At 57.9% G+C, this 27514-nt stretch overlaps 1 protein-coding gene across 2 annotated transcripts in view; it reads left to right on the forward strand.

The window, feature by feature from the left end:
• The window catches only part of NECTIN1 (nectin cell adhesion molecule 1), a 62781-nt gene that overhangs the window by 14892 nt on the left and 20375 nt on the right, over positions 1-27514 (forward strand). Inside the window, exon 1 of one of the 2 annotated variants that reach the window (XM_078058873.1) lies at positions 8868-9286. The exons of the other annotated variant lie outside the window; for it this stretch is intronic. The gene's annotated coding sequence lies outside the window, so the exon portion shown is untranslated. Of the gene's footprint in view, positions 1-8867; positions 9287-27514 lie in introns of those variants that run through there. 2 annotated transcript variants of the gene reach the window in all.

Here is a 27514-nt window from a genome sequence, read left to right on the forward strand (position 1 = left end):
TCAGGATCCTGGGTGCTGTCCCACCCTGATGGCTGCCCAGACAGCTCCTTCTAGACCTGTTTTTGTAAGTCGAGTGGTTAGGGAATGGGGAGGTGGGAAAGGAGGCAGGGCCTTAGCCAGGGACACGGGGAGCCTCTCCTGCCTATTTTAATCCTTTGCACGAGCTGGTGGTGATGCACTGTTGTACCCCAAACAGGTGTCACCCTGCTGGCTGGACTGATGCACAGAGCGGTCCAGAGAATTTTCCGAGCGATTCAAGTATGTACAGGGCTATGAAGGGGACAGCGAGGCCCTAACCTGGGAGAGGCTTCACTGGGGAAGTGACCTTGAGGCTGGGGCCCGGAGTCTGAGTGGGAGTGCTGAAGTGGCAGAGAGTGACCAGGCCAGCCTGAGGGAGGCCACCCAGGGGCACCCACCAAAGAACACTGGTGACTTCTAGATGGGGATCAGAAGCCTGTGGCCATGGGAGGGCCTGGGAGGGTCCTATGGAGGGTTTTGGACTTAAGGGAACAATCCCCCAATCTGTTCTGTCCAGTTTCAGCCTGACCTGCACCCCAGGCCAGCCTTCCTGATGGCCAGCTGGGCATTCCCACTTCATGCTGTGTGCAGCCCAAAGCCACCCATAGCCCCCTCCCTGCCCCCCCCAGGACACAGTCCTTGCTGGGCTCAGAACCCCAGTTCTGCCATTCGCTGGAGCTGGGACTCCTCCTTCATTCCCTGTATCTGGTTTGTTGTCAGTTCTTAGTGGTTCCATTTCTGCAGGACCCCTCCCCAGTCCCACGACCCCCACCCTCTGAGACATCCTGGGGGCCTCTCCCCATTCCTGTGTAGCCTGCCCGCCCCTACTCTGTCTGAAGCTCTCGCAAGCTGCCCGGTGCTGCTGGGTTAAGTACAGAATCCGTGATCTACGCCAGGTTTCTCAACCCCAGCCCGCACCATTGACATTTGGGGCCAGAAAATTCTTTTATATGTGGGGCTGTCTTGTGCACTGTAGGATGTTTGGCCTCTACCCAGTAGATGCCAGCAGCGTCCTCCCCCATCCCGCACCGTGTGACAATAAAAAATGTCTTCAGACATTGCTCAATGTCCCTTGGGAGGCAGAGTTACCCCCAGTTGAGAATCACTGGTCTAGGGTCTCACTGTAGCCAGAACCTACTGTGTTGTCTAGGATTTCTCTCCTCCCCTCGCCCCAGACACAGCTCTTTGAAGGAGAGGACTCAGCCTTAAGATCTCTGCAGGCTCTAGCTCAGTGCCTTGTATACAATAGGTGCTCCATAAATGCACGGCAAACTGATGAGAGCTGGCCGGCTTCCCTCCTCCTCAGCCCCTAGCAAGCTATGAGGTTTCTTCTTCTGCACATCGCTCTGTTTTCTTGGCACTTTGTGTAACGCCCGAAGCCAAGATGTGCAAACTTCTGACGCTTCCCTTTCTCCCGACACCTCCCTTACCCACCTCATGGTGTTTGCAGCAAACAAAAGCATCTTTTCTCATGGAGTTAACATTTACTAAGTATCTCCTATGCATCAAGGCTAGGGACCGGGGGGCTCGGTGGCTGCGCGTGTGAAGTTGTGCGTGGGTGTGTGGTTTCCGCATGGAAGGTGAGTGCTGGCACGCCTCTGTGTGTGGCATCCAGACCCCGCTCGCACGCTGTTTCTCACCTTTCCTCCCACCCGGCCTTTGTTCCTGCTGCCCCTTGGCTTGGTGGGCCCTGCCTCATGGCCCGGCAAGCTTCCTCTCATCCTTCAAGACCCTTCCTTCTCTAATCCCCTGCCCCAAATTCATCATTTCCTCCCCAGTATTTTCATGGCACTGGTGAGCCTTTCTGCCCTAGCGCAGTGATCATGTTATTAGTTAATGTACCCTATGTCCTTGAGCCTGGGACCGTATGGCGTGCGTGTCTCTGTGTGTGTGTGTGTGTGTGTGTGTGTGTGTGTCTAGTTCCTATTTTCTTAACACATGTTTATTAAATAAATTGAAATAAATTGCTTACTCTGTTTTCCCAAGCATTTTCTTTGTATTGTTCTAAGAGTGTGATTCATGGCTTTGCCTCACCTTTCTGCACATGCCCTCGTGTGTTTCCGAGCCTGCAAATGGGCACATAACGTACACACGTTTACACATACAGCACGATTGTGTTGCACATGTGTGCTTGGGTGTACATGGATGCACGCGTGTGTCTCTCTTCCCATGTTTCTGTAGATTTAAATGTGTGTCCCCTAATACTGCCCCTCTCCAAGGTGGCATGCCCTCAACCTGCAGCCCCCCCGCCACCTTTGAGAAAGGGTAAGGACAGAGGGGACGGGGTGGTGACTCTCCTGGGCAGCTGTCTCCACCCATCTCCCAGGATGTCCTTCTGACCCCAGCCCCTGGTCTGCTGGAAGGGAGCAGGGGCTTCCTGTTCATCCTGGGGTAGCCCAGGGTGGGCAGGCTGGGTTTGGGGGCAGAGCCCTCTGTGGCCTAGTCACATCACACCCCCTTCTCGATCCATCTCTGCCCTGTTTAATTGGAATTTGGCTAGTGGAGACCATCTGTTCTATTCCGCCTGTTTCCATGACAACCAAGTGGCTTGAGACTGAGGTTTGTGGTGAGACAAGTGGCCTGGGGAATGCTGGGAAAAATCAGTGAGGTCCTCCCCCTCCAGCCTGCTCCGCCTCGCCTTCTCCTCTCTGCCCTGCCCTGGTCCCCAAGCCCAGAGGAAGAATAAAGCTATTGCCCACGCGGGACGCGGCAACCCCCATGTCACCCTCCTGTCCCAGCTTTTGCTCCCCTAGGCTACTTTGGGCTTCCTCCAGCTTGCATCCATAAGCACCTGCCGTGCGTATGGACCGGGGAGCCAGCCCTACCCTCTGCCCGCCCCGAGACTGGAAGGGGAACCAGGGGGCATTAAAGCCTGCGGTGTTTGCCTATACTTTCAAGGCTCAGTCACCCCTGCCTCCACAAACCTCTTCCTCACCCTATCCTGGCATCTCAAAGCTCCTTCAACCAGGGACCACACACACATACACACACACCACTATACAAGCCTCAGAAATTTCAACCCACTTGTGATCGCTGATGCACCCCCCCACAATCTGGGTGTCCAGGGAACCTCAGTCCCCAGACCTTCCAGGTAACAGGGCTTTGAGAATGGGGTCCTTGGGAATGAGTGCTCCCTCACAGCCCTGCTGTGGATGCTCAGGAACCCCCCCACCACATGGCTGGCACATAGAAGAGCTCGGAACCCAGCAGAGAAACTGGGGGTCCCTGCAGCGGGATGGTCCCTGAAAACACCCAGGAGCTCAGACAGGCCCTCACACATTGGGATGTGAGCAAGCCTCTTTCTCTCCTATTTCTGGACACTTCTGTTTTCATGGTGTTATTTTCTGCCCTAATTTTCCCCATCTATGGCAAAGCCTCTTCCCTGCCTGCTCTATTACCAGGGGACCTGCCTGTCTTCAGAAGTGAGTGGCGTGCCTTGTCAGGTGACCTGTCACTCAGGTCCCAGGCACAAGGTGCCAGCCACGCCTCTTGTTGTGGGGGGGCGGGGGAGCCTGCCCCAGGTGGGGAGGTGGTCCCAGGATCTCTGATGCACTCCAGCCCAGCAGAATCCCTCCTGAGCAAGGGAGGGAGGAAGATGACAGGCTGGGACCGTAGGGGGCCATTGCTCGGAGCAGCTGTGCTGAGCAGGGACCCCTCCACCTGGGGGTGCTGCAGCCTTGCAGGGACTTCCTGGTGGCCAGCCTGCCTCCAGCAGGGTAGGGTGGGCTCTGGCTCCCCACCATCCGTCCTTCTCCATGGCCTCTGCTTTTCTTCTTGAGGTAGAATTCACCCACCATAAAAGTCACCTTCTTAAAGTATGCAGTGCAGTGGGGTTTAGTATATTCCCAGAGTTGGGTGACCATCGCCACTTGCTGACACAGAACGTTTTCATCACCCCAAAAAGAAACGCTGTACACCTTTGTGGCCACTCCCCATTCTTCCCTTACCCGCCCCACCCCGCCCCCCGACAACCACTAATCTACTTCTGCGTCTCTGCATTGGCTTGTTCTGGACATTTTGTATCAATGGAATCACACCATGTGGCCTTTTTGTGGCCACCACCTTTCACGGAGCATTCCACGAGCCTTTCCCGTGTCACCACCCTGCTGAAAGAGTATCAGTCCAGTCGCTACAGGGCGACACGCAGACCCTTGTCGCGGACTGAGCCCTTCTTAAACTGACATGCGTCTCCCTTGCGTTCGCCTCTACACCAATAAGTGTGGTGTAGCGACATTCGCGCTTTAAGGGACACTTTTCTCTCTCTGAGGGACTCCTGCTCGTCCTGTCAGACCAAGCTAAAAACCTCACTCTTCTCCGATCCACCATCACCCTCAGGATCGCTTCTCCTCTTGGACTCCCAACGCTTTGGGTTCATATTTTTAAAAAAACGAAACACAGCACTTAACTCAGTAATTATTTGTTTTCATGTCTGAGTTCCCTGCTAGACAGAGCTTCTGGAAGAAAAGAAAATGCCTTATTCTTTCTTATCCCTCTGCCTCCCACCTCTTGCCGCCACCACGTGGGGTCACCTCTTCCCGAGAGAAACTGGCATGGTGCTTGACTCGGAGTATGCATTCGGCACCGGAAGGGGAAATAGGAAAAGCCAGGGCCGGTAGATTTCATCCCGGACAGGTGACCCTGGAGAAGGATCTGGAAAGGAGGGGAGGTTTTGGCGACCCGACCTAGCAGAGACTGGGTGGGGATGGCTGGGTCTGAGAGCTGCCTTTATGGATGATCTGAGGTGAGAGAAGGTGGGGAGGGGTCGTTGCCTCGGTTAGACAGCCTTTGTGGAGTGCTTTGAGATGGGGTGGAAGTTTTGGCAAAGGTGGGGGCAGCAAAAGAGAGCAGAGGGTGACCCTTAGCTAGAAAAGGGGAATGGTGGGTACAGGAGAGAAGGGTGCCCCCAGCAGATACAACAGCTTGTGCAAAGACCCAAAGGCAAGAGAGAGCCTAAATTATCCTGGAGGAGAGAAGCCAGCCTGGGAGAGGGAGGGGGTGTACGAGGTTTAGGCGGGGGGGAGGGCGGGTGAGCAGGAGTCCAGTTGCCCAGGGAGCTTTATGACAAGGTAAGCATGGTGGCCTTTACACCTGTGTCTGATGAAAACCACCCTGTCCTTTAAGGGCCACTTACGGATGGATGGACTTCCCCTGACCACCCCAGCTGGCAGGGGTGGCCGTGATCCTACCGTCCTCAACAAACAGAAACTACAGGAAGGCGAATGATGGATTCTAAAACCCTTCCCTTCCTCAGCCAGCCCCCTGGGGTGGAGTTGAGGGCCAAGGGAGGATTGGGGTTGCCTGCCACATACTAGCTTTGTGCCCTTGGATAACCTGCTCCACCTCTCTGACCCTCAGTTCCTGCTTCTATGAATATTGAGCAACTGAGCATAAAAACGGGGTGATAAGCACCCACTCCGAGGATTCGATGAGATGGGACATAGATGCTCTGAAGGGGCTGCATGGGCCTTAACCCCACGTGCACCATCAGCACAGTTCACCAAGAAGCCCAGGCCCCTTCTCTCGTCTTTTATGTCATTTCCAATAGATTGGAGACCCTGATGGGGACAGGTCGATGCTGTCTCTGAAATAGACTTGAAAGCGATCAGTACTATATTTTCGGGGGGGGTTCCTTTCTGCCACTTGGGGTCGGGCTGGGAGTGGGACCCAGGCCAGGCCAGCAGCCTTCTCCACAGGGAGTCACCGGAGCTGCTGGCCCTCCCCACAGTGGGATCCAGTTCCCAAGAAGGGTGCCAAGCAGACCTTCAGCCCCTGCAAAAACAAAGCTGCCTAATTGCCTTTTAATCTGGGGATGTCGGTCTGCTGGTGTTGGTGCTGAATTGTAAGGGGGAGATAGTATCTTTCCCTTTGAGTGAAAAGTTATTTGATCTCTGTGTGTCAGAGGAAAGCCTGTGCCCAGAGAAGAGGTGGGGATGGAAGGGAAAGGTGGAGGGGGGGGCGGGGAGGGCTGGCTTTATGTCTCCCAACAACTCTCATAAATAAAGGGAGACAAGCAGCTCTCTTGTCTTGGCTCAAGGCCATTGTTTTGTGCAGGGCTTCCTCCTCCCCCCTGCCCTTCCTGCCTCCCCTTCAGGCCCAGGATGGGAGGACAGCTTGTCTGCAGGACTAGGGAGTGAGCAGCCAGCTGTCCCACCTGGAGAGGTGGGAGAGGGGGGCTCCTGAGACCTGGATGCACCCCCTGCCCCGCCCTGCCCCGTGGGGCCTTGGCTCTCCCTCCCCACCTTTGCTGAGGCTGCTGAGATATCCCAGATGATTGCAGTAGGCTCCCTGCTAGCGCCCCTGCCTCCTATCCCGACAGTGTCTCCTCAAGAGTTGTCAGCAGGCTCACTCAAACCTAGCCTGACCGTGCCCCCCCCGCCCTCGCCGTGCACACTCTCCCAACGGCACTGCTCGCATCCTGCTCAGAGGACCCTGGGCTCTCGCCCTCTAGTCCCTCCATCCCTCCCCTCCAGCCACACCAGCCAGACTTCCAGGCACACTCCCACCTCAGGCCTCGGCACCTGGAATGTTCTGCTCCAAGACGGACACGTGGTTGGCATTTGGTTCTTGGCTCAAACGTCCCCTCTCAGTAAGGCCGTCCTGGCCACCCTTCATCTTAAATGGTCCTCTGCAAACACACACACATGCGCACACACAGTCTCCTTGAGAATCTTGCTCACCACAGCCTGCTCCAGGAGCTGAGCCTGACCAGCCCCCTGTCCCCTGATGGTGCCCCCCTTCCTGCAGGACTTGATAGCATCTACGGAGTGGTCACCTCCGGAGGTCAGGGTGGTTATCCCTGTCTTACATCCGAGGAAAGTTCAGGGAGAATCCCACTTGGAGTGGCAGGCTCTCAGCCGGAGCTGTCCACGTTTGCCACAGAAACTCCCCGCCAGGCTGTGAGCGGAAGGATGTCCGAGCCCTCCCCCAGCCTTGGGCCTGACACTGGGCCACAGATGCATGCTGTCTTGTCCTGGGAGTAGCTCTCCTGCTGACCGCCTGCCCCCCATGTCCGAGTTCCGCAGGGCCGCCTCCCACCCCCTCGCCTCCCTCCCCGGCATGCACACAAACACAGCTGAATCCGCAGCCCTGTTTCTGCATCCGTCCACCTGGCTGGGCGTGGGACAGGGTGTTCTCAGCACCGCCAGGGCCTGCCCTTACTCCGGGGAGTACTCAGACCTGCTCTGAGCCCTCACAAGGCTTAGTAAACCAAATTATGGATGGGGAGGTGGAAGAAGAAGGACCCAGAGGACCTCTTTTTACACTGATGATGGCCCTCTATCCCTGGAAGCCCTTCTTTCCCATCTCTGGGCTCTCTCCACCTCCATCTCCAGAAACACAGGGGTGGTCCCAGGAAAGATCCAGAAGGAAGAGGGAGACCGCCCTGCCCTCCAGCACACGTGCAGAACCATGATGGCAACCAGGAACACCAGCCGTGTGCCCTTGAGTGAGCCACTCTTCCCAGTGGGTGCTAAGGCAGGGTCCCCGAGCCAGGAGCTGGTGGCACTCACAGGGGCCGGCTTCCTGAAGGAGCAGAGTCTGGGAGGTTTGCGGGGAGCAGGGACCAGTCTCAGACAAGAGGCCTGGATGCAGTGGAGTGGACAGTCTTGAAGAGCCAAGCACACCTTGGCTTTAACCTAGCACCTTGCACTGTATGTGACTGATCCTTTTGGGACCTCACTGGGAGCACTGAATGGGGCAGTTACTTTAACAGAAATCCAGGGTGATGGGACTCAAATGTGGGAATCGGACAGAAAGTGGGTTTGCTACTGTGAGCCAAGGTGCTTTCAGGGAAAGAGCATCAGCCTCAGAGTTAGGAGCCCTGCCTCAGCCACCTCTTGGCTAAGTCACCCCAGGCAGTGTCTGACCCCAGTTATGCTTGCTTATACAGCAAGAGGGTCAGATTGGTTGTTCCTATGCAGTCTCTTCTGGCCCATCCTTGGTGCATGGTGGATTTGTGCAGGACCCGTGGCTGCTGTGTGCAGGACCCACGGCTGTCCTTCATCACTTGGTCAAGTCCAAGGCACTCTGAGACCAGGAAGGGCACCAAATGGGGTGCTGTGACTTCACAGGAGCCAGCTGGGCTCTGAGATCTAGAGATGTCTAACTGCCTTTGCTGTGAGACACTTCTCTGTCCCTTTGGTATCCAGCAGGAAAGCCCCAACTACTTTTGGGGCCTCCGGCATGTGGGACCCAAAATGGAGCCAGGCAGGAGAAGCTTGTGGTCAGAACTGACCCCCTCTATCCCTGCCAGGAGCATTTCTCAAAGCCACTTCTGTCCCAGACCCTTTCTACTGGGGCAGAAGAAGCCATGATGCCCCCTGGCCTCCCAGTCATGCCGCCTTATCAATTGACTTTGAGTGATGGCTGAGCTGTGGGGGGCACCGCAGGGTGCTGGGATCCAGCTTGAGCGGGAGAGCGCCGCCAGTGTTCTCGTGGAGCTGTGGTCTGGTAGGGGACAGACGCTGAGCGAGTTCGTACAGGTGTAGCAATGGCCAAAGGGGATGGCCTGGCAGGAACACACAGCAAGGAGCTTTGACCCAGTCTAGGGGGACTTAAAGGATGAGGGGTGCTGGAGCAAGAGGAAAAAGAAGAAGGAAGAGCAGGTATGGTGGCCTGGCCTCAAGAGGAGCCGTGGTGCTTCGAGGGGCCTGGAAGGCACGGTGCGTGTCAGCTCCATGAGCTAATGTTTGCTGAGCACTTCCTCTGTGCCAGGTTCTGCTCTTGATGCTCTGCTCACAGAAGTCTATTTCATCTTCCCAGCAACCTATGAGGAAGTTACTACTGTTGTTCCATTTTTATACACGAGGAAACAGAAACAAAGTCTAAAGTCGCACAGCAAGCCAGTGGCCAAGCTGGGATTTGAACCCAGGAGCCTGGAGCTAGGGCCTCGCTGTTGTACAACTAGAGAGAACAGGAGTCTTCAGCAAATGCCACTGATGAGGTAGGACCAGGAGGGTGCAAGTGGCAGGGCCAAGCCCAGCCCAGCCCAAATCAAGAGGGAAGACCCACTGTTTTCCAGCACCCGGACAGCCTCTTTCCCCGACCTTGGCCTGGCCCAGAGGTGTGCGGCTGCAGCTGGCCCTCTCCCGGGTTCTGTATCAAAAGGCCTGGGGACATGCACTTGCGTTTCAGCAGAAGGGATCGAGATTAAACAGCGGGAAGAATTTCCGAGCTGTCATGACCATACGCTATTAAAACGGGCGGCCAAGGGAGGTGGAGGCCCTTGCGGAGAAGGTCAATGCCTTGGTTGCTCAGCGCGGCAGAAGAGGTGAGTGGAGGCAGGGGAAGCTGTCGGATGACCCCCTCCTGCTGGTATTTGACTGAGCACCGAAGATGAGATACTATCAGACGGATCAAGGACTCTGTCCCGCAGAAAGGGGACACGATCCGCCATCCCCAAGCTAGGGCCACCCTCTTCCTCGGACCCCATCTGCCCCAGCCCTGCCTTTGGACTTCATTAAATTGCATTTTCCCAAGCAGGGCAGGCCGGTGACAGAATGAGTCAACGCCGGCTGGGTACAACTGTCGCCCTGAGCCGGCGGGCATAGAGGGAGATAATTGGGAGTGGTTTGACAGCTTAGTGTCTGGGGCCGGCTTCCCGGAGCACCGGGGGGGAGGGGCGGGTGGCGAGGGTGGGTAGCCAGCCAGGAGAGTACAGCTTGATCTGGGCCTGACCCGTCTTTGGATGACCCCACCGCCGCCGCCACCACCCTTTCCTCCGTTTCCCGAGCAAGCAGCTTGTTGGGCAGGAAAATAAAGCTCGGGGAAGGAAATTAGATCCGGAGAATAAATTAGGCTTTCTTTATTAATTTGTCAGAACTAATTAACATCTCCCCCAGATTCGTCTCCTCTGCAGATGCCCCCCGAGCAGGAGGAAGGGAGGAGTCTGCAAGAGTCAGCCTTCGGGCCTTAAGGTCCCATTCTAGGGACTGCCCGCTGAGGGGGTGCCCCACAGAATCATCGTGTCTGCTTCCCTGGGGTGCTGTGTCCCCTCATGGATGGCACTGCGTGGGGCTGGAGTCCCGGAAGCCCCAGGACCACGTGTCCGTTACTCACTTGTCTGGGCTTCGAGCCCTTCATCAGTGAGACGGAGTCAGTGCCTGCCTCCTCCAGGGCCGGGGGGGTTAGGGGGACCACAGGTGCCTGCCCCGCGCAGTCGGCCCTCAGTGCTCCTGGGGGAGATGGAACTCCAGCCCTGGAAAGGTGTCCGGGTTCCTGCATGGTCAGAGGTCATTTTGGTTTGACCCTACTAATCATCTCAGGGGGCGTTAAGAGCGGTCATTGGTATTCCGGTATCACGGGTGACAAAAAGGAAGCCCAGAGCAGGCAGGTCCTTTACTGAGACCACACAGTGAATCACTGCAGAAACAGGATCAGAACTCAGCTGGCTGCGCAAGTGCTCCGTTCCCTGGCATGTCTCCCCCCCGCCCTGGGCTCTGCAGGGACCTGACACCTGACTCACTGCTGGAGTCTCACTTACTAACACACGCCTCACTTCCTGGGCGTGAGTTCAAGGTCTCCAGCCCAAGAGCCTCCCCAGCTACTGAAGCTCGGGCGCTTGTGCAGGCCGCCCCTGGACTTGGGCAAGAGCCTGGATTCATTGTGTGGAGTTGGTGGCTTCCCTGGTGCACCCACCCTCATCCCAGAACAGGGCCCAGCCCTGCCATTTCAGCGAATAACCAGCTCTGAGAAACACCCCTCCACAGCAGGCACGTGAGAAGCCCTTGAGAACCAGCCACACCTTGTTTGCAGTGCCTCAGAGTTGCAAAATCCAGCCTGTTCTCTGTCCTGTCGTGTAGCAGTAGCGTCCCAGAGGTTCTCTGTCTGCCAACCGGCAGCTCCCGGGCCCCTGGGAACACATGGAGGTGAACACCCCCATCCCAGCAGCATCCCCTTGAGGCCCCAGAGCCTGTTGCCCTCTGCACCTGCAGACTGCCTGGGGCTGGCTACAGAGCGGAGACTCCCAGGCCGGCCAAGCCAGAGGGAACCTGAAGGAGAAACATGAACGGACTAGCTCCTGTATTTAAATGAGGACACTGAGGCCCAGACAGAGCGAGTCGTACGCTTCACTGGCTCAGGGCAGCGTCAGGATTAGAACCTAGGTCTCCTGACTCCCAGTCCAGGCCCCTTTCGTGAAGGAGCTCCTGGCAGCCAGACAGTGAGGTGTCCCTGCGGGATGGTACATATGCCAGCAGGGCCAGACCGCAGGGCCCAGGTCCAGGGGTAGGTCATTACCCCCACCCCCTCTAGGCCTCCTGGCAAAGCTCTTGACGGGCCTTGCCCCCACGGGGGACACAGTCCTATCCCGTGTCCCCCCATCATGGAACAGTAGTAGCTCTAGGCACCTCTCATCTGGCCACATGGCCCTCTTTATCCAGCCCGTCCTCGTCGATGTCCCCAAAAAGCCTGCAAGAGCAGGTGGGCTGGTGGCTGCAGTTCCCACTGTACAGGCAGGGGACAGGTCCAGAGCTGCTCTGGGTTCCCCCAAAAAGCAGTCTCATTCTGGAGGCCTTGCCCAGGAGGGGTGAGCCAGGGGGGCAGACCTGGGTTTTCACTCTGACTGCAGCACTGACTGACCGGGGCAGGCCCGAGTGCCGCCGAGCCTCCACTCCCTCGACTGTCTCCTAGCACCTACTCCGGAAGGTCGTGCTAAGGACTCCTGAGCCAGGCGAGCCAGTGCCCAGTGAGTCCGCCCAGTGTCTTTCAAAAGGCCCTGGCCCCAGGCTCCTGCCGTGCTCCCTCGCACGTTCGTGTGTAACGAGCAAGCAGGGAGAGCCGTTGGAATGGGGCCCTCCTGGCCATCCTGTGATCCAGCCAGGCCCAGAGGCCCGGCCGTGCCAGCCCGCCGGAGGTCCTGGGGTGTGGGGGTGTGGCGGGCAGCTGAGATAGGGGCCCCTGCTCTTCAGGACTTGGGCTGGGCACTGACGGAGCTGGGTGTGGCTGGCCTGGGGTGGTGGCAAGAAGGACACGGGAGGGAGGTGCTGGCGTAGTTGGTATCTGCTGGCCAGATGTGTGAAGGAGCCCTGGAGTTCCCATGAGGACACTCAGAACATTCTTAGGCTCCCAGAACCAGGGAAGGGGGTTGGAAGAAGCCCCTGGGCCCTCATCAAACCTCTGGCACTCTGGTCCTGCCTTTCTCTGCCTCCTCAGGGCCCATGATGTGAATAGGGGTCTATGTTGGCACCCACCTAGGAGGCCGGCTGGTAGAGGCACGCGGGCACCACCACTAACCCTCTGCGGGGAGCACTCCTGGGTCCCCACTTGCCATAGGACTCCAGGACCGGGCCAGGCACGATAGGCCAGAGTGAGGCTGCTGATTGGGGAGGGAGAAGCAATTGAGCTGAGATTTGATGTGGAGCTTTAAGGCCACTCATTCTTCTGCAGGAGGGCACAAGGCAGCTTCCAGAATCCAGACAAATGGGCGTGGCTGTGGTCTTTGGGGTGCTGGAAAGGGCCTGCTCCAGTCTTAGGCAGGGATCTCAGCTTGTTGGCTCTGTCTGTGACCTCAAAGTATCGACATACCAGCTGTCACCTCCTGGTCACCTTCTCTATGTCCCACTCACCATGTCCATACATGATTTCATTAAATCCTTATAGCCATTTGTTGATAATATATGAAGTCCATTTCACAGATGAGGAAATAGGCTCACTGGGGCCCAACTCCCAGTGAGTGGAAGAGCCCAGACCAGGTATGTCCCCTCCCTCCTCTCGTGTTCTCTCCTTAAGAGGAAGACCTGCCCGATCTCCAGCTCTGGTACCTGATCCAATAGGCCCAAGCTCACCACAGGACAGAGTGTGCTTCCATTGCAACAGGAGGACTTGAAGACAGACATCAGGAACAACTCCGTCAGGGAAGGGTGTAGAACATTAGCAGTTTCCCAGGTAGGATCTCCTACTATGAAGACCTTGAAAGGTGGAAAGATTTACTTAGCCACCTGGGTGAAGTTGTTTAGGGTAAAACCTTGCCAGGGGCAGAGGATAATATGACAGCCCCTCTCTCTAACTTCTGCTTGGGCAGTTCAGAGGCTCAGGCGCCCACTTTGGCTGGGCATGCCTCTGCTACTGCCCCCTGGCCCAGAGGATCAAGCACAGTGTCACCTTTCCAAGTACATGCTTTCTTGCCCAAGTCCATTTGGTAGCCCTTGCCAGCTGGTGCCTGGGGCAGCGTGATGGGCCGGGCAGGGCAGGGCCGGGCCGGGCCTGGGCAGGTGTGGTCCCCAGCTACCTGTCCAGGCACCAGCTGGCTCTGCACTGAGAACTCAGCTACTCCCAAACCCCAGTCTTTGCTCCCTTTCCCTTTCCTGCTCCCAGAATGGGCTGGGAGGAGACCCAGACTGGGCAGGTCTCTTCCACCTGTGATGCCTACCCTGTCCTCCAGGGAAACTTCCTATTCTCTTTAGGCAAATCTGCAGAGAACCTACGACTGTCAGCCAACAAGGCCCTGAGTTAGACGCTGCATGCGTAGAAAGCTGGAACCTGGTCAGAGAGGTGATAGCTCAGGAGACAGAAAAACAAGGGGCATTCTTGTTCTGAAAGGAAGTACAGTGTACAAAAGGCAGAAGACTGCAGCTCAAGTTCGGACTGACCACTTTTCAGCTATGCAACCAGGCAGATTTCTCAACTGTTGGGCCTCAGTTTCCTCCTCTGTGAAATAGGAATATCAAGAGTTGCTCCCGAGGATGGAAGGGAGAATCCTATGAGACCCTAAGCAGGAAACACTTCCCAGGGCCTAGTACAGAGGAGGTGTTCAGTCAGCAGGGGTGGAAATACATGACTTGCTGCTAGAATTCGGGGAGGCAGGAAGCACAAATATTGTCCACCTGTGTTTGTTTTTAGGGATGAGGGAACCTACTAAGGAGGGGGGCTGAGCCTTGTAAAAACTTGGGGACACACTCCGTCAGTCTGATGGCTTTGAAGATGAAAGGTGACTGGAATGCCAGCCATTCTGAGGGGACCAGAGCTAGATAGAACAAAGATGAAGAGACACAGCAGGGCAGATTGTGTAAAATAAAATGCGTATTTTTAATTGCTTGAGTTCACATCTCATAAAAGGAAAAAAAAAACAAAACAAAACAGCACAAGCCCTGGCCATCCCCCTGCCTTTTTCTGCCTTGAGTCAAGAACCAGTTCCCACCAGGCTTTCTTGGGTTCAAAGCATCTCCCCGCCCTAATCCCCACCCCAACCTCTCCACCTCCCATCTCCACTGTGGGCACCGGCCCTCCCCAGGCCTGCGGCCTCTGCCCGCTGTGGTGGGCAGCACCCAGAGTCGGCAGGCCTGGTGGGAGGCAGGGAGGGGGCTGGGAGATCAGGCAGAACCCCCCCCCCCCGACCTCTGCCTGCCAGGCCTCCTGTTGATTGTGGCTCATTGTCCAGGTTCTTCCCCAGACGATGAGGCTAGATACTACTTCTCACCTTGCCCCTCTCTGTAGCCCCAGTCCTGCTTCCCAGACCTGTCTGAGCCTGTGAGCAGGGAGGTGGGGGCCTTGGGCCAAAGACCCACTGAGCCAACACTGCTTCCTCATCATCCCCCCACCCCCTAGAACCCACCCTTTCCCTGGCTTCTGCCAGCCCTGCTCCCCATGTCCCCTGAGGTGGGACAGACCGCCCAGCCCCCTGCCTGCCCCTCTCTGTCCTCCTTCACTTTCTCAGCCCCCCCACCCCACCCCGTGGACTCACTCCCTCACTTCCCAGTCAAGCTGCTCCCCGGGACGTGTCAGGACAGGGTACCTGGGTTCTGGTCCTACAGGCTCCGGCTCTGCCCGCCCTCAGTGGGGGTGGGGCACATGGGGAGGATTTGCTTTGACCTGCTTATTTAGGCTTCCCTCCCTCCTCTACCCTCTCCCCAAGGAAGCAGGCTGGGGTGAACTCCAGAGCACCTCCTGATTGCACCCACCAAGGTTGCCCAGCCTGGGGCTGCTGAGGCCTCGTTGGGGGGGGGGGGGCATGGGGGAAGGGTGGTGCCCATCTTACCTTCGTCTATGCCAGCCTGGTCTCTGAGCACTAGACATGGGACACCAACCTACCCTCCAACCCAGAAGCCTTCACTCAGCCAGGAGCGGTTTCTAGCCCGTCTGTCTTCCTCATCCCTTTGGACCAGGAAAGTAGAAGAAGGGGCAAGAGACTTGGATTCTGTCCTTGGCTTTTCAGTTAACTGATTGCGTAGCCTTGAGTCAGTCACCTCACCCTTCTGGGTCTCATTTCAACATCTAAGAAATGGCTGGCCCCTTCCCTAAAACATTCCAGAATCTAGGATCATCAGAGTAAAGGGGGCTGGAAGAGCCGAGCGATGGTGTTAGCCCTGGCTGGCCAGACTGGGGAGCAGAGGAAGGGGGCCTCCCACCTCCCCCTGGGGGAAGTGGAGCTGGATGCTTCTCCCACATGTGGGGCCTCTCAGCCTTTCTCTTAACAGAGAAGCCTGCCTTTGCACAGAGAGTCAGGACATTGTCCAGGGAGTCTGTTCCTTCTTTGATCCTGAGCTTCCTGAGAAGTCTTGATTAAAGAATCCCAATGACTGGAGAAGTTGACAGAGCCCCACGTCCCCGAGTGTGCTTTCTGAGATCTGACTCTAGCCTGGCTCGCAGGTTGCTGAGCAGACACGGGTTGGGGGTCCTACCCCGTGCGGGGCGCTGGGGCTTCAGAGATGGTGTGTCTCCCAGAGCCCAGCACTGTGCCCCTCTCCCCCGAGAGCTGGTGCTCTGGGAACCTGAGCATAGAGCTGGTGGCTGGCATGGAGGGTGGGGACCTGGGAGGGATGGGAGAAGAAGCTTGGAACATAGGCAGGGACTGATGGTGAAGGCTGACGAGCAGCTCAGATCCACCTCAGACTTAGCCCCGGGCAGCAGAGAGCTAGGACTCTTGTGATGAGTTCGGGTTTGCATTCAGACCCACTGGACAGTGCAGCACAGACCGACGCTTGGCCAGCCTGGGTCTGTTTCCCAGCAGCAACTGTAAGACCTCTCTTGGAGGATTTTTGTGAGGATGAAAGGAGATTCGGTGCCTCACAGTAATACCACTTAGAGAGTGAGTGCTCCTTAAAAGTTCGCTCCTCTTAGTGTAATTGGTGCCAGGATTCCAGATAGAAGATGGTGGAGGTCTAACCTCCCAGTCAAGCTGCAGTAAGGATGGGGAGGCCAAGGGCTGGGTTCCAGAAACTCAGAGGAGGGAGTCCACGGGATGGCAAGAGGGAACTGATGTAGTTCGGCCCTGGGAGGGAAGGGGATGAGGGAGGAGCGGGAAGGAGAAGAGCTCAGTGGGGCACGAGGAGGGTGTCCGGTGCCCAGATGGCCGCCGGACAGCCTGGATTCAGGGCCCTCGCCACAGAGGCATGCTTGAGGCCGTGGGGCATGCGGACGCACCCTACAGCCAGGCAGCCAGTCCTCTCCCACCCCCGTCTCCTCCCTCCCCAGAATGGCGCCAAACCTGCAGGTCACTGTGAAGTTCAAGGGGCAGATGTCTCCTCCATCTCTCCCTCCTCCCCAGCACTTCAGGATCAGGCTCGTGGGTGTGAGCCAAGCGGGAAAGGTACAGGTGGCTCCTCAAGAGACGCCCCATCCGGCTCTTTCCCTTAGGACCAGAGAGGAGAAAGATCCACAGCGGGAGGTGGTATAGAGGCCATGGCCTTCCAGGGCTTCCCACCACCTGCCCACCACTATTCCTTTCTACACCTGGCTGCCTCCTGGCTTGATGAGCTATTTGCTTATCTACTGACCCAGAGGCAGGGCCTTTGTAACCACAAGAGAAACAACCACAGTACATTTCTACAGGCCGGAGTCTCGCTGATAGCCGTTCCCCAGGTGCGCTCACGTCCATTATCACATTATTGAACCATCGAAGGCTGAAGTCACACACTCCCACTCCTGTTCTTCCGCGGCCCAGCTGTGCCAGCTCCTTGTCCCCATCCCCACCAACTTCTTGGCAACCCTTGGTTGTCCTGCTTTTCTCTGCACCTCTTGTTTCCTCATCTATAAAGGGGGAGCTCTTAGGCCAGATGGTCCCCATCTCAGGGATCCACCAGCTGAAAGAGTCTCAGGCTGGCCTTTCCTCCAACCCCAGTCTCTCCCAAGGCCTCATTCTGGGTTCTCTGTCCCTTTGACTTTCCTATCTATTTATACACAGAATTCACCCACAACATTTCAGTTTTCCAATAGAATCATTAATTACCCCAGGAATTAAACCCAATTAGCATTGTAGGGGCCTTTCTGAGCCAGGAGCCATTAGCCAGGGTGAAAATGCACAGGCGTGAGGAAGAAAACCCACCCTTTCCCAGCATTAAAAATGAAAGCAGGAGACAGCACAGCAAAGCAGAGGGCCCCAATTAAAGCTGGGGCCTCGCTCATTAAGCTAATTTGACATGCTATCCCGGCAGCCTCTGGTGGGAAGCCCGCTGGTGGAGCTGGCTGGGAGCTGTCTATCTGAACTCTCTGCTCACCTTGGGCACTGAGAGGGCCCCAGAGTACCCCCTCCAGGCCTCCGGTCCCCTGTTCAGGGAGGGGTGTGAAGAGTCTCTGCCGATTTTTCATTAGCACCTGCTGCCCACCCTGGGCTTCCAGGCAGCTAATATCCCAGAGTAGGTGGGACTGGGCTGGGGGCTCGGGGCGGTGCATGCTAGGTGGGAGGAGCAGGGATGAAAAATGAGAATAACAAAACCTTACATTTCTGAGGCTTAGGGAAAGGACAGAGGTTGGCCATCACTCTCCTCTTTGGCCCTGGGGCTGAGGGGACTGCCCTCATGAGATGGTCGTAAAGACCAAGTGAGATTATATAATTAAATGCGTGACACACCATAGCTGCTTAGTCAATGGTAGCCATCATTTGCATTTCCGGACCTTTGGCATACCTGGTCCTCCCAAGGACCCAGAGGCAATGGGGGAAGATGTGACCACCAGCATCTCCCAGGTGGAGAATCCCAGGGACAGAAAGAGGAAGATTCACAGCCAGAGATTGGCAGAGTTCAGACTAGGAGTCAAGATTTATAACTCCTGGATTGGGAGGCAAAGGGAACAAGGAAAGAATGGAGGTTTTATGTGTTTGAAGTGCCCAGTAACATCCCATTGGCTGGGAATGCCCTGGTCGCAGCCAGCCCTGTTGTCCTGACAGGAGTGGGGATCGGGGGCTCAGCCTCACCCAGAGCCAGAGTGAGGGGATGGCGTCTGCCCTCCCAACAAAGAACCCGATCCAGCCCCCATCACCTGGGCTGCCAAAAGGCAAGGGTCCCATGTATCGAGTCCCACCCTTACCTGTGATTCTGGGGCTTGGTAGGAGTGTGCCAGGCACTCATCTCCCATAGGAAGGGGAGAAAGGGAGGCCACAGGCAGCCCATGCGGTGGTGAAGAGCATAGCCTCTCCCCGAAAGAAGCCTCATGAAGACTGCGTGTGTTGAATCTGCTTCATAGACTGTGTGACCTTAGGCAGGTTACTTGACCTCTTTGTTTCCTCATCCCTGAAATGGAGACAGTGATGCTACCTAGCTCCTGGAGTTGCTGTGAGGATTAAGTGAGTTAATATAAGTAAACATTCAGGCCTGGGCCTGGCACAGATAAGTTATACCCATGTGTTAACTGTTCTTGCCATCCGTTGGCAAGGGTCTCTCAAGGAATGCCATCCTTCTGTACGTTCTCCTCTTGGGAGGGAGGGGAGCCGGTGAGACCCTCGGCTTCTGCTGCTAAGCGGATAGACCCAATCTTGGGCCAGTTGAAGGTAGCAGGCAACACCCTCCTCAGACATGGCAGAACGTGCGGGTCCCCCCCACACACACACCCCCCTCTGCCACTAGCCACTCCTGGGCTTTCAGGGGCCATGATGAGCAGTGCGGTGGGCAGGGCAAAGAGGGCATGAGAATGGGAAGGAGAGGGGAGGAGGGGCAGCAGGTGGCCCGGAGGCTGGGCTGCATCCCTGCAGCTGGGCGCTGTGCCCCGCTGCCTACGTGCACGCTCTCTGTACGGCAGGACAGGAGACAGGTCCTGGCATGCCGGGCCCCTACCCAGTGACTCCTGAAACCCCAACAAGTCTGAGCTGGAAGCGGGCCTGGGTGCGGCTCCTGATAGATTCATGTTGGGCAAAGGGATGGCAGGGAGAAGGGGGTGGAGAGTGGGGAAAGACTCCCCCCACACACACACACTCGAAACTCTGACAGGGGAGCCGGGGGAGAGTGGGCAGGGCTGGGAGCAATGGCCGGGGCTTGGGGTTTTCACCTCCTGCCTCTTGGTTCCCCTCATCCCCTGTGCCCCTGCCCTGGGGGGCAGGAAGAAGACAGGCTGTGGCAAGGGCAGGGACCTGCTCCCCTCAGCATTTTGCCAAGAAGAGGGTGATGATTTCAGTGCTGAGAAAGGAGACAAGGGAGGGGAGGAAGGCGAGGTGACAGCCTGAGGCCGGGAGCGCAGTGAGGCCAGGCAGGACGCGTCCCCAAGGACCCCAGGACCGCGGAAGTCATTTTACACAGACGCCCTCCCTCCATCCTCACACCAGCCAAATGAGGTGGCCTCGCTTTAGGCCCATTTTATGGATGAGAAGGCCGGGTTTCGGGAAGGTTGTGGGACTTGTTTGTGGGTCCTACTGCTGAAGCTGGAATTAGCAGCACCAGGCACCTGCCCACCCACCGCCCCTTTCAGCCTCCCGGGCGCCAGGGAAAGGCACAGCCCAGGGCAGGCTTTCCAGGGACCGCACATGTCCGCAAGGCCCTGCCGTGGGTGGCATGGGGCAGGGGAGAGCAGGATGGTGTGGGAAGCCCGGTGCCCTTGACAGGCAGACCTACCCACACAGGGGAGGCCTGCAAGCTGAGCTGGCCTCTCCCTGCAACATGATGTCAGGCCCCTTTGGAGACCCTCTTCCTGTGGCCACCCCAAGGGGGAGGATTATCGGGTAGAAAAAAAAAAAAAACTGAGCCAGACCGCCTTCCTCCTGGGGTGCCACCGAGCTGAGGCTGAGTTCAGACCTGGGGTGAGCTGAGATTAGGACGGAAATGATGGCCACACGTAGGGTTCTGCTGCTTTCTGTGATTAAAGCCAGGAAGAGGTTGGCACTAGGGTTATAGTCTTAACCCCCGGCTTGTGGTCTAGGTTGGCATTGACATTGAGGTTGGGCTGGGGCTGGTGTTGGGGTTGATACTGTGGTTGGGGAGGATACTTCTCGGGGTTAACACGGTGGGTACAGTGAGCGGGCGGTGTTACAGCTAAAGCGGGTGTCATCCGAGAGGTTGGAGGTGCTTGAGGGATTCGGCACCTTTGGCTCTATTTGGAAGAGAAATGCCCATTTTCACTTGAGCCTTGGACTGGGGAGAGCACCGGGATGGAGGTGGCAGCCAAGCCAGAGCAGGCTGAGTGTGGGGGGGGGGTCTGAAAAAGAGGTAGGTCCTGAAGGTGACAGGAGGGCCGTGGAAAGACTCTCCTGTCCCTTTTCCCTAAGCTCCTGCTCCCCTCTGTTGTGATGCTACCCAGACAGTCGCCTGAATCTGTGAGACACAGGGAGGTGCTCTCCTCTGCAGGGCTTGAGTTTGCCTTCCCCGGCCCACCTCCAACCCCCTGCTGGAGACCCTGCAGGCGAGGCTTCTAGGGCAGGACTGGCTGAAGAAGGTCAAAGAGAAAACGTGACCGACCCCAAGCCTTGGCCAGTTTCATGTCGGGAAGAAGCCTGCCTCTTCCCCTTGTCTGTTCCCCAGGCCGTGCCCGGTGAAGAGGTTGAATGCTGCCTGGAGTGCATCAGAGAAAGCCTGAAGCCCGGAGCAGAGCTCAGAGGGTGGCAAGAAAGGCTTTCTGGGGGGACGGAGATGGCCCAGAAGTGGGAGGTGTGACCTGCTGGAGGCTGGAACCAGGTCATGGCAACTGAGACATTCAAGGAGGGGCTTCACGGGGGAGGGGGCACGGGGCCAGGGGAGGGGCTCCTGCCTCATCTCGGCCCTCGCTGCCAGCTTTCCCAGTACCTCCTGAGCCCAGGCCCCGAGCCCCCTGTCCCAGGGGCGCCTGCAGAGTCTGCAGAGAGAGTCCCAGGAGCTCAGTTCAGGCCTGCTGCAGGTCTTGTATCATCTGTGCAGCAAAGGGATGCCGCAGAAGACCCGGCCCTTCCAGCCCGGCCTGGGAATGTTCTGTCTAACCTAAACCTAAAGTTCGGCTGCAGTGCCCAGAGCCGTGAGTGCCACCCAGAAATGAGACAGGTGGAGAGGACCAGAGGTGGCTTCAGACGCAGGTGGAAAGGAGGTTGTCTTGGGCCCTGATCATGGCGACGCGCCCACCTGTCCAAGAGCCAGCGTCACCACTGTGCTGTGGCTACAGGGCATCTGCACACAGGTCCCGCACTTGAGCCCTAGGGACTGCTGAGACCCAGGCCTTCTGGGGGGCAGGGTGGGGGGACGCTCCCCAGGCAGTGTCCGCCCCTCCATCCCAGTATCCCTGCTGGGATGTGTAAATGCGGCCTCCTGAGCGACACGGTCGCTTCTCATTGTCCCGCCAGCGGCAGTGCCCTGGCCCACACCCCGAAGCCTGGACGGCCACTGCCAGGGCAACCATAGGGGGAGCCCCCAGAGGCAGGAAACAGAGCGGCCGGCCCACACGGAGGAGCCTGGCATGGGGACGGGGTGCTAGGAGCGACACCTGCCAGCCCAGGGTGGGACGGGCACAGGGCTGATTGTTGTGGGGCCGAGTGCCACGGGGTGGGGGGGGGGGTGCATGTGTGCATGCATGTGCGCACGCGCCTCCTGAGCCCGAGAGGCTGAACCACCTGCAACAGGCCACCTGCGTTAAAAGGAAAAAGACAGAAGAGAGCCAGGCCTGGGGTGAGAAGAGCAAACGGCAGAACTTAATGACTTTAATATGAAAGAATTTGCCACTAATTAAGCACAAACACCCCACTAACGCAGGGAACACATGTTGTGGATTTCACTTAAGCAGGAACCAAATGAGGTGCAAACCTTCCGAGATGATCGTGGTTTACCAGCCGGAGGAAGACGCTGCCCGGCCTCGTTTCTGCTCTTAGAAACACACGGCCTTGTCTCCGCAGCCTCCCCACCTCCCTGTCCCAGGCTCCCAGCCACGCTCCCCCTGGGCTGTGTCTCTCCTGCCCTTCTGTCCTCTGAGGACACGCGCGCCACCCCGTAACCCGCTTTCTGGCAGCACGGGGCAGTCGGCTGCAGGCTCCCCGGGGCCTCCGGTCCTCTCCACGTGCCTTTCCCAAGCACACACCTCACGTCCCTCCTATAGAGCCGACAGCAGGCTCTGCAGGGGGGACGGCCTGCACCCCTGCTCTGACCCACCTCTGGGCCCTCTGCCCCAGAACCCAGGACAGTTCCCCCCTGGAGAGCCCTCAGCCACTTGCCTCCTGCCCCGGGCTTGTGGGGTCTGCCCTGCACATCCCTCACACGCGCCAGCACCCCTGCCTGAGCTCCCCGCCCTCTCCTCTGGGCCAGTGGAGGCTGTTTTGCCCCGCAGGGAACTCTTGGCAATTTCTAGAGAGATTTTTGGTTGTCACAACGGAGGAAGGATGGGCACAGGCCAGCGACGCCGCTAAACGCCCTGTGGCACACAGGACAGCCCCCACCACCAAGAACTATCAGGCCCTAAATGTCAATAGCGTCAAGGTTGAGGACCTCTGATCCGGGACAGCAGCCTCCTCAGAGCGGGGGCTTGCGCAAGATCACATGGTGGCTGGCAGAGCCGGAATGGAAACCAGCTTGCCTGATTTCTACACAGCTTCCTTCCCTGAGACTGTAATAACAATTTTTTTTTTTAAAGATTTTATTTATTTGACAGAGACACAGCAAGAGAGGGAACACAAGCAGGGGGAGTGGGAAAGGGAGAGCAGGGAGCCCGATGCGGGGCTCGATCCCAGGACTCCAGGACCACGACCTGAGCCAAAGGCAGACGCTTAACGACTGAGCCACCCGGGCGCCCCTGTGATAACAATTATACAGCCCATTATGTAGCATATCTATGCGCCAAGCACTGCGCTAAGAGCTTACAGGACTTATCTCAATTAATCCTCAAATCAACCCTAGGCCACAGCACTATAATTGTGCCCATTTCGTGCATGACAAAACTGAGGCACAGAGAGGTGGATGCAGCTTGCTCAGTCACCCAGCCAGTAAGCAGCACATACCAGCCCAGGCCCGTCTGACCTCAGGTCAGTGCTCGTGGGTGAGTTACTGTCTTCTACACCCCCACCATTGCCCCCTTCAGTCTCCCACCCAACCCTCCCCTGTTAGAATGAGCCTCCCCGGAAGCAGGCAGTCTATCCCTGCCCGATGCCCTCCCCTCCTCTTCCCTCCCCGCACAGACCTAGCCCCCAGGCTCGGGTACAGACAGCTGCCTGGAGCCGGACAGGGCGTGGGCAGAGCTGGGCACTGGGGTGGTCCGACAAATCCCTTCTGGCACGAGGCAGATCTAGAGACTTCCAAACAGGTGGTGACCATTGGCACAGAACCCACAGGACTGAGCCAATGCGTATGTTGATACCCAGCTTTGAAGAGGGTCTCCTGGGGAGGCCGAGGGAATCTCCCTGTTTTCAGGGCAGCCCCCAGCCTCGACCACCCGCGCACTAGCTCTCTGATGAGGCTGCTCCCTACACTCCCCGAAATGTGTCATTGAGGAGCACCCTTGCTGAGGGGAGCCCTGGCCACCATGGGCGTCTGCTGGGAGACGTGTCGTCTGTGCCCGTGGGGTGGCCAGGGTTGGCGTGGGCTGCAGAGCGGGGACCTGTGACAACCCCAGGCTTAGAGCCGGGCACTTCGAGGCCTCAGAGGGTTCGGCCAGGAGAAACCCAGGCTGTGTTGGGAGGCGTGTGGCGCTGGGGGGCGTGCGGGCTTCGCAGGGCTAAGACCTGGGGAGCAGGGCCTCCAGCTGCAGCTTGCTTGGGTGAGAAGAATATTTTTCACCTCTGGTCTCGAGTGAGGAAGGAGGCAGGGCTGTGTGCTAGGAACTGGGGCAGAGGAGAGAGGAAAGGAACCAAGCAGCGGCGAGGGGGAAGCAAGCAGAGGATGTGGGGCGGCAAGAGGTATACCTTTTGGGGTGCAGCTCCCTGGTTTCAGTCAGGAGAGGGTTCCGGCCCGGACCTGCGTGCCTTGGGTGCAGATGTGAGGCTTCCCTTCCAGCGCTGTCGTCCTGCCCTACCTGCTGACACCGAGCGGTGAGCGGTGTCGTCCTGTGTCCGCCCTGCCCTTGACCGACGTGTGGTATCCGGGAGGCTGTTATTACACCCGGGAAGTGGCTGAGCCCGGCCTGGAACCCCGACTGGCTTGTAGCCTTCTCCACCCACCGCCGGGGGCCCCCTTACGCCTACTGTCTGCCAGACACTGGCCTTTGCCTTCACGAGGGGAGATGCTCTGACGGATGTGTGCTCCTGGGGCCCTCGGGGTGCTGGATACCCCACTCAGGAAGCATGAAGGGGACTGGGGCAGGTAGCGGGGTGTGGGTTTTTAGCAGAGGGAGTAACTGCAGGGAATGGATGGTATTGTTCCATGGGGCGGAAGAGAGAGAGCCAGGAGAGGAGGTGGCTGCAGGCTCCGGCCCAAGATGAGGTCCCGAGCCCAAAAGGACTTTGCACTTGATCCTGAGGGCTGCCGGAAACCCATGGAAGGATTTTAAATAGGAAATGATTTATGTTTTAGAAAGTGGTGAATGGGTCGGGGGAGAGCCTGGAGGCAGGTATGTGGCCTCGGCGTTACGCTCCAGCGGGGCTGGGGTAAGTGATGACTGTGGCCTGCTGAGGGGACACGGAGGGGACACGGGGGCAGGAATGAGATGCTGAGCGCGAAGGCTCAGGGTTTACTTAAAGGGGGGGGGGGGTGGGGGAGGCGTGTAGAGTCCTGGCCTGGGAGTGTTGAGAAAATAAGGAAGTGAGACTCTGCTGGAGGTGGGGGGCGGGGAAGGGACTGTGCTGGTGGGAGGGGGCTTCGTGGGAGTCTGGATGGGGGCCAGTGGGGATGGAGAACAAAGATGAATTCAAAAGCATGCAGGAGCTAGCATCTGTCACGCTCCGCAACTGCGTGGATAGAAGAGCCCTGCGCGCCCCAGCTCTGCTGCCTGGCATTCCACTTAATCTGGGAGGTCTTCCTGGAGGAGCCGGGCAGTATACAGACGTGGAGCAGCCACTTGGTGGAAAAGTTCTAGAGTGTGATCCAGGGAAGGTGCAGAGCTAGGGCAGAGAGAGAACCAGGCAGGTGATGTCCAAAGTATCGTCTTCCAGGGTCATGGCATCCAACACTCTCGTTTTGCAGAAAAGGACAGTGAGGCCAGGGAGAGGAGCTGCCTACCTTAGGCCATATAGAAAAACGTGACCAAGGAGTGGGGACCAGAGACTTCCTCTCCTGATCGCGAGTACGTGCCCCTCCTCCCCACCACCTGGCCAGAGGAAATGTGGCAGGTGCAGGGTGAGCAGTCCAGAGACGACCAACAGGTAGAGATGGAGAGGGGCAGCACTGAGAGGGGCTCTCTGTTCCTGGGATGTCCAGGGGCTGCTCAGGACTGGCCCTGCCCTTGGCCTTGGGGATGGGGCAGCCAACAGGCAGCAGACCTGTAGGAGGGGTCCAGGTGTCCCAACCACTGGTTCCTCAGCGGGAGAAGGCAAAACCCCACTCCCTGATTGATCCCCGTCCCCCAACCTGTCCTGCTAGGTTTCAGAGAGATGGGACCTGCCAGAGCAGCCCCACCGCCGCCACCACAACCCCGCGGCTTCCACGCCGCTGGGGAACAGGCCAGCCCAGCCTGTTTGGAAGATCCTGGGCACCTTCTCGGGGCTTTTCCCAGGCTGCCGCGCCCCCTCCTCTCCCACGCGCTGCACTCACCCGCCCAAGGCTCCGGCGCCAGCCCCACAGCCCATCATTAACCAGCTCTGTGTCGGGAGTTGGAGGGGGGGGCATCAGCCAAGAAGAAAACATCGGCAGTTTCTGTGACCCCAAATGAGGGGTGGAGGCGCCTGGGTTTGGACAGTAGCAATTAGCCCCTGACCGTGGGATCATGGGATGTTATCACCTCTGCTGGCAAGGTGGATGCAGCAGGGACTCAAGGCCCCAGGACTCCTGGAGCCATCCCAGCAGGCACCGCTCCCAGAAAGAGTCCCCCCAGGGCCCACTCCCACTGGGCAGAGCACCTACAATGCGGGGGGGCGGGGGCACTCAGCCTCAGTGAGGGGTGACTTAGGGGTGTGGGGACAAGGACTGGGTCAGCTGCTGCTTCTGGGTCCTCACTGAGCCCTCTGACCTGGGTCACCCTGGACGGAGAGGGGAGTCTGGGCTCTAGGGAGCTCCCAAATAATGGGGAAATCTGCCTGGAGCATGGATACGAGACGGGACAGGTTCAAAGGACCTCAGTGAGAACCCTGCTTATGTGGGTTCTTGCTGGCAGAATGATTCGGTCTGGGCAATACTGATTGGCAAAACCTTCCCAGAGGAGGGGACCCTAGAAAGGGGATTCCCTCCTGATCATACCCTCTTCCTTGCCAGTCTCTCCCCCAGGTGGATCGGCCTTGGCATCGGAAAGTGAGGAGCTGGCCAGCCCTGGGAGTTGACATTTGGGGAAGTAGCTGCACTGGGAGGAGGGGCCCTATAACCTTTAGGTCACTGTGCTGACTCAGCAGGGTTTCGGCTGGAGGCCCTATTTCCCCCCCCCCCCCATAGGTGAGTCATTCCCACTTACCACTAAGCTGGTTTCTAACCGGATGTCCTCTTCCTTTCTGCCAGTTTTGGGGTGGTGGGGGGGAAGGAGATCCCTGGAAAGCCCTAGAGATGGATCCCAAAGGATTTGGGTGTCAGAGAGGCCCTGGGTGGGGAGCCCAGTGCTCCTCCCCCAATGTGCCCCAGTTTCCTCCGGGCCAGGTCTGCCCCTGCTGTCTACCCAACTGAGGGCACCCAGGCAGTCTCAGGAAATAGGTGGGGGGCAGAAGAAGAGGTGGCCTGTGCCAGAAATCCCAGAACCCCCCCCTTTGCCTATTCCCCCCGCTTTCACCTGCCCACATGGGCCCAGTCCCAGCCTGCCTGGCCAGGGAGAGAGGGGTCTGAAGTTTCAAAGGGTGGGAAGAGAAACTGCTCGAGGTAGGTACGGGGAGCAGAGTGCCCCCCCCATTCTGGGCCACACCCCACTGCGTGGGAACCCATGGCCTCAGCCTCGGATTAGCTCCATGGCGGGCAGGGCAGGCGGGCAGGGCCCTGGGGAGCAGGTTTGTCGGCCACAACTGAGGAGCCTTTGTGTTTTGTTGCTGAGCTCGGGGCTTTTACAGGTCTGTGACGTCTCGGGGGGCCGGCCCGACGCCTGCCTTGTTGGCTCAGCACTTCTGGGAAGCCACGAAGGCAGTCCCAGCTGTCCAGCCTGAGCTCTAATGGGGAAACTGAGGTACTTGCGCACGGGGCCCAGACCGTGGGGCTCATAGGGTAGTCAGGGAGAATATAGGCAGTGCTTGAGGTCAGGAAAAGAAAAACACATTGCTTGGTATCCCTGGGATACGTGAACCTCTCTACTGAGGGCAGAGGTTCCCGGGATCTCTCCCCTTCACTCCCACCTCTCTGGCTCCTTCCTGCTC

This window comes from Halichoerus grypus, chromosome 11 (assembly GCF_964656455.1).
Source record: "Halichoerus grypus chromosome 11, mHalGry1.hap1.1, whole genome shotgun sequence".
Classification (NCBI taxonomy): Eukaryota; Metazoa; Chordata; class Mammalia; order Carnivora; family Phocidae; genus Halichoerus; species Halichoerus grypus.